Raw genomic sequence first — 8,696 nt, forward strand, 5'->3', positions numbered from 1 at the left:
TTTTATGATCAATTCATTCTTTATTTTATAACGTAATAATATAACTTTGTGACTTGAACGGTTGTTGTCGCCTAATAATTATGTTTATGGCCAATTGTCTTGTCTGTAAATATCGAGGTAATAGACAAAAGTATTAACTTTTATGTTTATTATAACACTTTTGTTCGTATATCATATCGATATCTTATATAAGTATTTATATTCTAAACAAAACGAGTTTTTTGGTACGGTAAACAAAAATTAAATTCAAGCAACACGCTTCTCTGACTGAGAAAACGGACACATAATACACGTCATGATTATACAAGCCATAAGGTACCTACTTCGAGATGACGTGTTCTACGAAGCCGGAAAAATCTACTGCTGATCTTCAAAGAAAATGTGCGCAGACCAATCATATCATTGTTATAATGTTATATTATAAGTCTACAAAGGATTATAATTGGGGTAGCGAGTGGTAGTGGTAGTCGAGAACACGGGATCACCGTGTCCGGAATCATTGATAAACAGTACGGGTCCGTCCATTTCTATATAGTAATACATCATTTACGGCTGCGCGAGATTATACCACGAAGGGCACACACACACACACACACACACACACATATATATATATATAGAGAGAGATACGAATAGTAGCGAGTACACGTAGATAAGGAACGGAAAATATAGAGCGGGAGAGGGCGAGTGAGCGAGCTTAACGTCGTACTGGGCAAAAGTTTACGGGCGGCTCCGGAGTAAAGTGCAAAATATTAAGCGTCCGTTTTACAGTTTCCGAGCACATCTCGCCGCCGGAGTCGTTGCCGCCACTGTCGGTGGAGAAATCTACTTTATTATTTTATGCGTCTGCCTCCGCCTCGCCGCCGTGACCTTAGGAGCGGCCGCGGCGTCGGTGGCGAAGTAACTTTTGGCGGGCCCGCGGGGAGAAGTTTTAGTACTTTTCATTAGCGGCGCAACGGGAGCGGAGCGGGAAAAGGGGCGCGCGCAAACTCGAGACCTGGCATGACATATAATAGTACACACCACACGCGAAAATTATTTCACCCGACGATATTATAATAATTTAATATAATTATTATAATTGCATCATATTATTATAACTACGCGACGCGTATTGTATATGCGTATAATGTAGGTATAAAACGTGTGTGACTCTGCGGTACAATAACAATATAATATGTACAATATACACACTTTATCTCTCTCTCTCTCTCTTTGAAGTCGGGTGCCGACTGCCGAAGCCTAAAGTCGTAGGCTCGACTCCGCTGCAGTCGGTGAGACGATAGTAAGCGCGGCGGTGGCGATACGGACGAAACACCGAGCGCATTTCACGCCACCACCGCCACTATCTCGTTGAACGCGTGTCACCTGGCCGATTGTGAGCTCTGCAGGCGAATACACGTGGTGGGTACCTATATGTAATGCGTACGACACGATAATAATCCGTTTTATCATTTGCGAATTGCACCGGTTCCGGTACCGAACGAGACGCCGAGCCGACACTTATACGCAATCAATCACGAACAAACGAAAAAACCCGCCACCGGTGCAACTGCCGGCCGAACGTCTTTTAACACCACCACCGCCGCCACCATCGACGACGACGACGAGTCACGACGAGCGCACTGTAGTCCGCCGGAATGTTATCGACGTTTATCACAGGTACATACAGGGTGATATTGTTTTATTTTAACGCAAGACACTCACCGATATTCCTTTATTTATTATTTACGAGTTTTTTCGAATAGGTATATTTTTATTTTTTACACTACCTACACCGTCGAAGTCGAAGTCGTCGTACAACGTTTATTTTATGCATCGAAATTCTCAGGAAAACATTATTCGGAGTGTGAAATTAAAAATGTATGCTGTTGTTGTTCAAAAAAGCTTTAGCTTAAAAAAAGAACGACAACGATAAAAATAGTAAAAATATTGTTTTGTAATGGCGCTAAAATGTATGATATAAATAGGTAGGTACATTATATATTTTTAAAAACACGAATAGTTTTCGAAATAATGAGTGTCTTGTGTTAAAATATTTTACTCTGTACATTATGAATGATATAATTATTTTTATTCCGATAAGTGGTGGGAGAGGTGGCCGTCGCTAAAGTCACACTGACGAGACGAGCGTTGTGAGACAAAAAAATACCACAGTACCTAACCTTGTCCGAGAATATTATACAAATACTAAATTGTACTCTGATAGTAATATTTTGAATATTTATTAGATAGGGATGTATTTTTTAAGTATTGTATGCCTTTGAAAAGAATGGATTTTGTCAAACACTAACCAAATAAAAAAAAAGTACGATACCCTACATACCATAAGTATATTTAAAATGTTTAAACTTACAAATATTTATTTACGAAACTTGTGTGATAATTTGTCAATATTTTCGAAAAAATCGCCATAATAACTTTGTATTTATTTTCAGGGACTGGGTAAACGTTTGAATATTGAAATCATCATTTTGATTTGGAAGGAGTGTCTTGTGAACTTCACAAATAGGTAATTAACATATATAGTTTCATATATAGGTCCTCTGTAGTAAATTATGTGACCGAAGAACTTGCCCTGATAACATAAGTTCCAGTGGACGATGCTAGGGAAATGTACGAAAGTACTAAAAAATAATAATAAATAAGATGGAAAAGTTAAAAGGATTTTGTGTTCATTTATTTATTAAAATATTTATATCATATACTTATGGTTTTGATATTGGATTCATTCAGTTTTAGTTTCATGTTGTATAATAACAATAATATTAACAATAATAACCTGCATTATGCATTAATATAATTGTTATTGCAATAAAACAAGTAAAACACATCGAATGTAATACAAACAATTCAACTGAAATATTGTTCTACCGTTTTATCAAAGGTTTTTATAATACTATTATAATATAGATAGTAGGTAATACTAAATAAAAATAGGAGAATAAATTTAATATGTAGTCTGTAAGTACCTTCCGAACAATACATTATAAGTGGGTATAGTGAAGTAAAAAAAAAAAAAAATGTATTATTGGGTACTTAAAGAAGTATGCGTAAGGGGATAAGAGCTCACATTTTAAGTACCTACCTACGTTATATTATAAAGTACGTATAGGTAAATATAAACTTATTGGATTTGATTTTAATGCAATTTAAATTTACTAGTGACAACTTTTTATATTCAAATAAATATGTAATATATTATTAAAGCATATTACAACAATATAGTATACTATTATCGTTAAGTATTCGTAAAAATACATTCTAAATAATTTTGTTTTATATTATAAATCGAATATTCATTACTTTGGGTACACGGCTCGTATGGTTAAACGTTTTATTTCTATGTATAATATAGGTAATATACTGATGCAATAATGAAAATGCGTAGTTTTTCTGCCGCGGTAAGATTTAGAATACTTCAAATATTATTTTTATGTTTTTTGTATTATTTTTTTTTTTTTTTTTGGGGGGGGGGGGGGTTAAGTGTTTTACTGTGTTCGAAAAATGTTTTCAATGTACACCGCGACGACTCTCAACCTCGAGGACAAGTGTAATAGCGAAACCACCATATTGTTTTACAGTTTATACAACACTAGATTTAAATTGTCCCCTTTAACAACTATTTATACTTTCAAAGGAGGTAAACCCATTGTTTTCAAAAATAAACGAATAGATGGATTTATACACGGTAAAAGGATGGAACATTAGTATATTACTTCGGTAAAAAGTTTCCGTTTAAAAAAGGACAGTGTATTATAACTTAAATAAGGTACCTACCGGATATAAAAACATATTAAATCCAATAAATTGGTGTATACAATTATCGTATGGGTAATTAATATTTTAAAATTTTAAACTATTTGCTATATATTTGTAATTTTGTAAGCCTTCCACGAATTATACAACCACATTCTGAAAGCATATTTCACGCATACACATTGAGAATTTTGCAAACACAAACAAATTTCACGAAAAAAAGGTTTAGTGTAGTTTCCATGTGCGAACAATGAACTAACTAACTATAGAAAGTCATTCGATTTTAATCTTTTTAAAAGACGTGTAATTTTGATAAATGTTTATATGTATAATATTATGTGTTGATTTGTGACCACGTATAATACGGTTGCCGTCAAAATGTATGTCACTCTTCCTATAAATGGCCGTGAACCAAAATTTTCTTCGGACATTTTATGTTGAAACTTTTCGGGAGATAGCTATTAAGCATTGCTGCGCAGCCGCCGACCCGGAATTTTCCTATACGCAATTAAAACCGGACGGTTCCGAATATCTGGCCGTAAATCGTCGTGAAAGGCGACTGTACCTAGAAAACGGTTTTCTCGTCCAAAAAGTAACACAGACTACGGCCAAACCTTATATAACACTAACGGTCCGTATATAAATATTTATGTTGTTGTTCGCCCAGGCAAAGCGGGGGCGGTACGGGAAATCGGGCGGCACCGTCTTAATGGCGTTTATTATCGGTTTCCAATTTTTCGATACGTTTATTTCGGTTTTATAGTGTGCGTCCGTCGTCGACACGTTCGCAGCCCTACGCGACCGTCTGCACTATATTATTATATACTTTCGCGTTCCCGAACGAAATTGTAATTTCGTTTTTGTTATTTTTTCGCGTTCCGACCCGATAGAAAATCGTGATATTTGGAACTCTAGCTGGTGGTATATTGAATTTGATCAGTTTTCTTTTTCCGATAATTGTCATAAGTTTTCGAGACGACAGCTGCTATATCATTATCATATAAGTACTTATTATATAGTATATGACGGTTATAGTCGTGGAGAAAACAAAATTATGTAGTATAATGTTTTGGGCCGATTATTACTCGTTAATTATTACGGTGATGGCACTAACGTTTGAAACATTTTTTGACAGTTACGACATTTTATAAGGTATGTGTCATAAGTTTTTCCTTACTCGTGATACTCTTATTTTTTCATTCCCCCACCTCTCAGACAAAATAAAATAACACGCACTAAGCAATGGCAACTTAATAAACGTTAATAATTAATAGGTTTTGTGTAGTGGTAGAGCTTTTATGTTTATACTTATTATTGAATTCTTCTCATGTATATAATACTAGTAAATTTAAGTATGCACAGATATAGTCACAATATTCATCGAGATGAAGACCATTTCGAAACGTATTTGGTATAGCTTTGAGCTGTGCACACACACACATGCAAATTCTCAATTCTGAGTACAGAATCAAGTTTGATATTGTGAATTGCGTATAGTATATCAATATAAGAAAACCTATAACATATAAGGTCGTAAATCTATTTGAATTATCTAATGATTCGTGCAGTCATGCCGGTCAAATACTCGTGTGTATAACTCGCAACTTCAAATGAAAACTTTTCATTTTTACCTGCGTGCTTGGTCGTCCTGATCACGGTCTCGTCGGGGCTGCACCCGAGTTTCGTCACAGTGACCTTTTTTTAATACCAATTCCGTCCCAAGAACATACGAACATACATGAACCGATCCCGTTCTGGGTTGAAAATAAGTACATACTTACCACAATTCCGCCCTTAGTGCATTCATATATAATATAATTTAAAATAATACAAAATCTTAATCACAATAATAAACTAAATTATGTAAATGCAACGAATATTATATTAAATAACGTCATAAATTAATTCGATATATTAATTTCACATTTAAAATAAGTTTTTATAAACGAAGTATATGATTCTTATTAATTTTGTTATTACCTAATAATAAATTATAATCTAAAAGTTTATGTATAATACTTAGTTTTGGCGACAACGAATTTTCAATAGCAGAATAATATAAGATAGATAATCATTAATTATTCAGTCATAGGCGCAAATAGCGTTTGAAATTTGGAGGGTGGGTCTGAAGCCCTATGAATGAACTTACAAAAAATGTGGGAAATGTTTGGGGGACACTTGGCTACCCCCTCTTATTTTCACTATTTGCACCGATTGGTGTCATCCGATAGGTTAATTTTTAATTCTTATTGTGAAGCGAGAGGTAGTGAATTTTCGATTATTATTTGAAATAGGTATACGGAAAACAATTTTAGGAAGACAAATGGACTTCAACGCCTGAAACGTTCTAGGATTTGAAAACCATAAATAATTATGGCTTTATAGATTATGAGTAGAGCAAACACTTTCATGCATTTGCAGATTTGTATGATTAATATGATCGTATACTTAGTAAGTACAAAATGATAATCACAAAGTTTGTGATAAAATTATCATAATTTTTAGTAATTTTTTTTGCATAATATCTACCTACCTATTTTGTTATTTTTGGATTTGTAGGTTATATTTTTGATTTTTAAGGGCATAAATATACTGTTTACCGGCAACCGTTTACTTTTGTGATATACTGCAATGACGTGTGTTGATGGCTGACACCATTCCGACTTTCGGCGAACAAGCTGCCGTTTCTTTTGTGATAATCCCATTCCACGGGTGGAAACTTTTCTGAAATGGCTTTGTTTGTAGAAAGTAGAAACTGATGTATTATTAGCTCCCGAGCGTCTGAACCAATAATTAATATTGTATAACGTATTAATGGCCAATGTAGTTTTTCGTTTTGTAAATTTTCTTCTATTGTGCAGTCCCTGATTGAAAACAACACATCACTGAAAATAATAATATTATGATAGGAAGACAAACAGTGAGCTGCAGAATACTTCTATAATGCCGGGTAAAAACATTGCAGAAAAACACTAATAAATAATAATATTATATCGCACGTAAAACGTACCTATCGTATAATATGAAAATATTTGTTCGATTCGTAGAATACAAAATAATATCATTATAGGTATATTCCTATAAATCATTTTTATTAAAAAACCTTTGTCCTTGCACAAGTATATCAAGCTATACTATTTCGAAAACAACAAACATGTCATTGATACTTAGTCAGATATGTCGATAAATGTGAATTGATATTAGTGATACTACTGGTACTCGGAGTGGTACCTCACTTGAGGGTAAAAATGTAAAAACAGTATGTATGCAATTTAATAAACCTAGAAATAGTCATAACAAATAGTATTTTAAGTGTTTTTTATATGTGATAACAAGTGGTGCATTGTTGTTTTTTGTGCTTGAGATTTTTGTGTTTATGTGTGGTTTCTCTCTAAATATTGTCTATGTATATGAGACAAGTTTATTGACGCCCACCATCGGCAACATGTGTCAAATAACCAGAGCTGGTACACAATTTGCCAAGAGGTAACAAAATTCTGAATCTGCAGTTGGCATAACTAATCTGAACATCACCAATTGGTGAACTCTAAAATCGTGGTTTTTACCACAACCAGTGTGACAATTTGGTGGAGGGAGAGGATAGGGGCTTAATTTCGATCCCTGCACCTCCGGATCGTCTGAAGCTGCCACATTATCGTTTTTGTACAATATTAATACTAATTAATAAAACACGAAATATTATAAATTTTCCTTCATGTTGTTAATGTTTAGGTAGGCTTCAGGTATCTATAGTTTATTTTACATTTTAGATTTAGAATGTATGACGTATTAAACTTCAGAAGACGAGCAATATACCTACTAATATTGTTATGTCATTTTAATTAATCATATTTTGTTTAATTTTATGGTGGGACTCCCAAACTCCTTCTTCCCTGCAGGTTAACTAGCTAACTGGGCCACTAAAATGGTCACTAATCGAGTTGGACTCCTTAAAACCGTCTTTATTACAACGAATCAGCCATTTAGGGTAAGCTTAGCTTAACGAATTATCGTTTCAGTGGTCAGCCGATCGTCTCAGTGACGTAATAATAATGACTAATCAAGCAGTTATAGCGTATTCTGTAGCTATCCATTTCGCTGCAACGAATCCATTTGACGACACTTAGGACCCAATCGACAACAACTACCAGCCAACAGAACAAACAAGGTATGGACCAACTTCGGAAATACCTGGAAACAGCAACAACGCAGCCGACGACGCCAGAAGTATCTCCTAACATTCATCTATACCGTTTAGGTGAGTGAAATTATTTTTACCTGTGTGAGTGATATATGGACTTTGATGAGGACTACATTATACTATATTACCTACAATATTACTATATACATTTTTTTTTTAATTAGAGTCCATTATTCATTAGCAATCAGGTATATGTGATTTTAAAATATTAATTTTTACTGTAGATACATCACTGTATCACAATGTTTCTATGCAATATTTTTATTTATTATTAAACATTTAGTTCTTTATTTATTATTTATTTAGTGTATACTGTATTGTACCTACTACAAATACTACCTATATGTGATTTAATTAATTTTTTTCAACTGATAATGATCATTACTATACAATAAATAAATTAATGAACCCAAAAAACCTGTTCATACTTATTCACTCAAACTGTAGTTTTGTGGAATAAACGCTCGCCAAAATGATATTTTCAGAGACATTAATTAATTCCGATGTTTATTAGATTGGTATACTATCCTCACATCAATCCTGCCACATTCTAGTTGACTACATGATCGGGATTGTAAGCTAAGGCAGCCTTCTTAAAATAGTGTCAATTGGTTTGGGAACCACAAGTGCTCTAGGAAAGCACAAAAATGTACTTTAAAACACAGCGACCAAATTCCTTGACTATAGAATATACTGTATAAATTTATAATAATCCATTTAAATAATTATATGAAAT

At 33.8% G+C, this 8,696-nt stretch overlaps 1 long non-coding RNA gene across 1 annotated transcript; it reads left to right on the top strand.

Annotated features, from left to right (window-relative positions):
- The first annotated feature begins 1,286 nt into the window (after positions 1 to 1,286).
- LOC132951272 (uncharacterized) lies at positions 1,287 to 8,262 on the top strand. Its single transcript, XR_009665317.1, has 3 exons — positions 1,287 to 1,662; positions 2,439 to 2,512; positions 7,779 to 8,262. It is a non-coding gene; the product is annotated as an uncharacterized LOC132951272 (long non-coding RNA).
- Positions 8,263 to 8,696: the final 434 nt, after the last annotated feature.

Source organism: Metopolophium dirhodum, chromosome 8, assembly GCF_019925205.1.
Source record: "Metopolophium dirhodum isolate CAU chromosome 8, ASM1992520v1, whole genome shotgun sequence".
Classification (NCBI taxonomy): Eukaryota; Metazoa; Arthropoda; class Insecta; order Hemiptera; family Aphididae; genus Metopolophium; species Metopolophium dirhodum.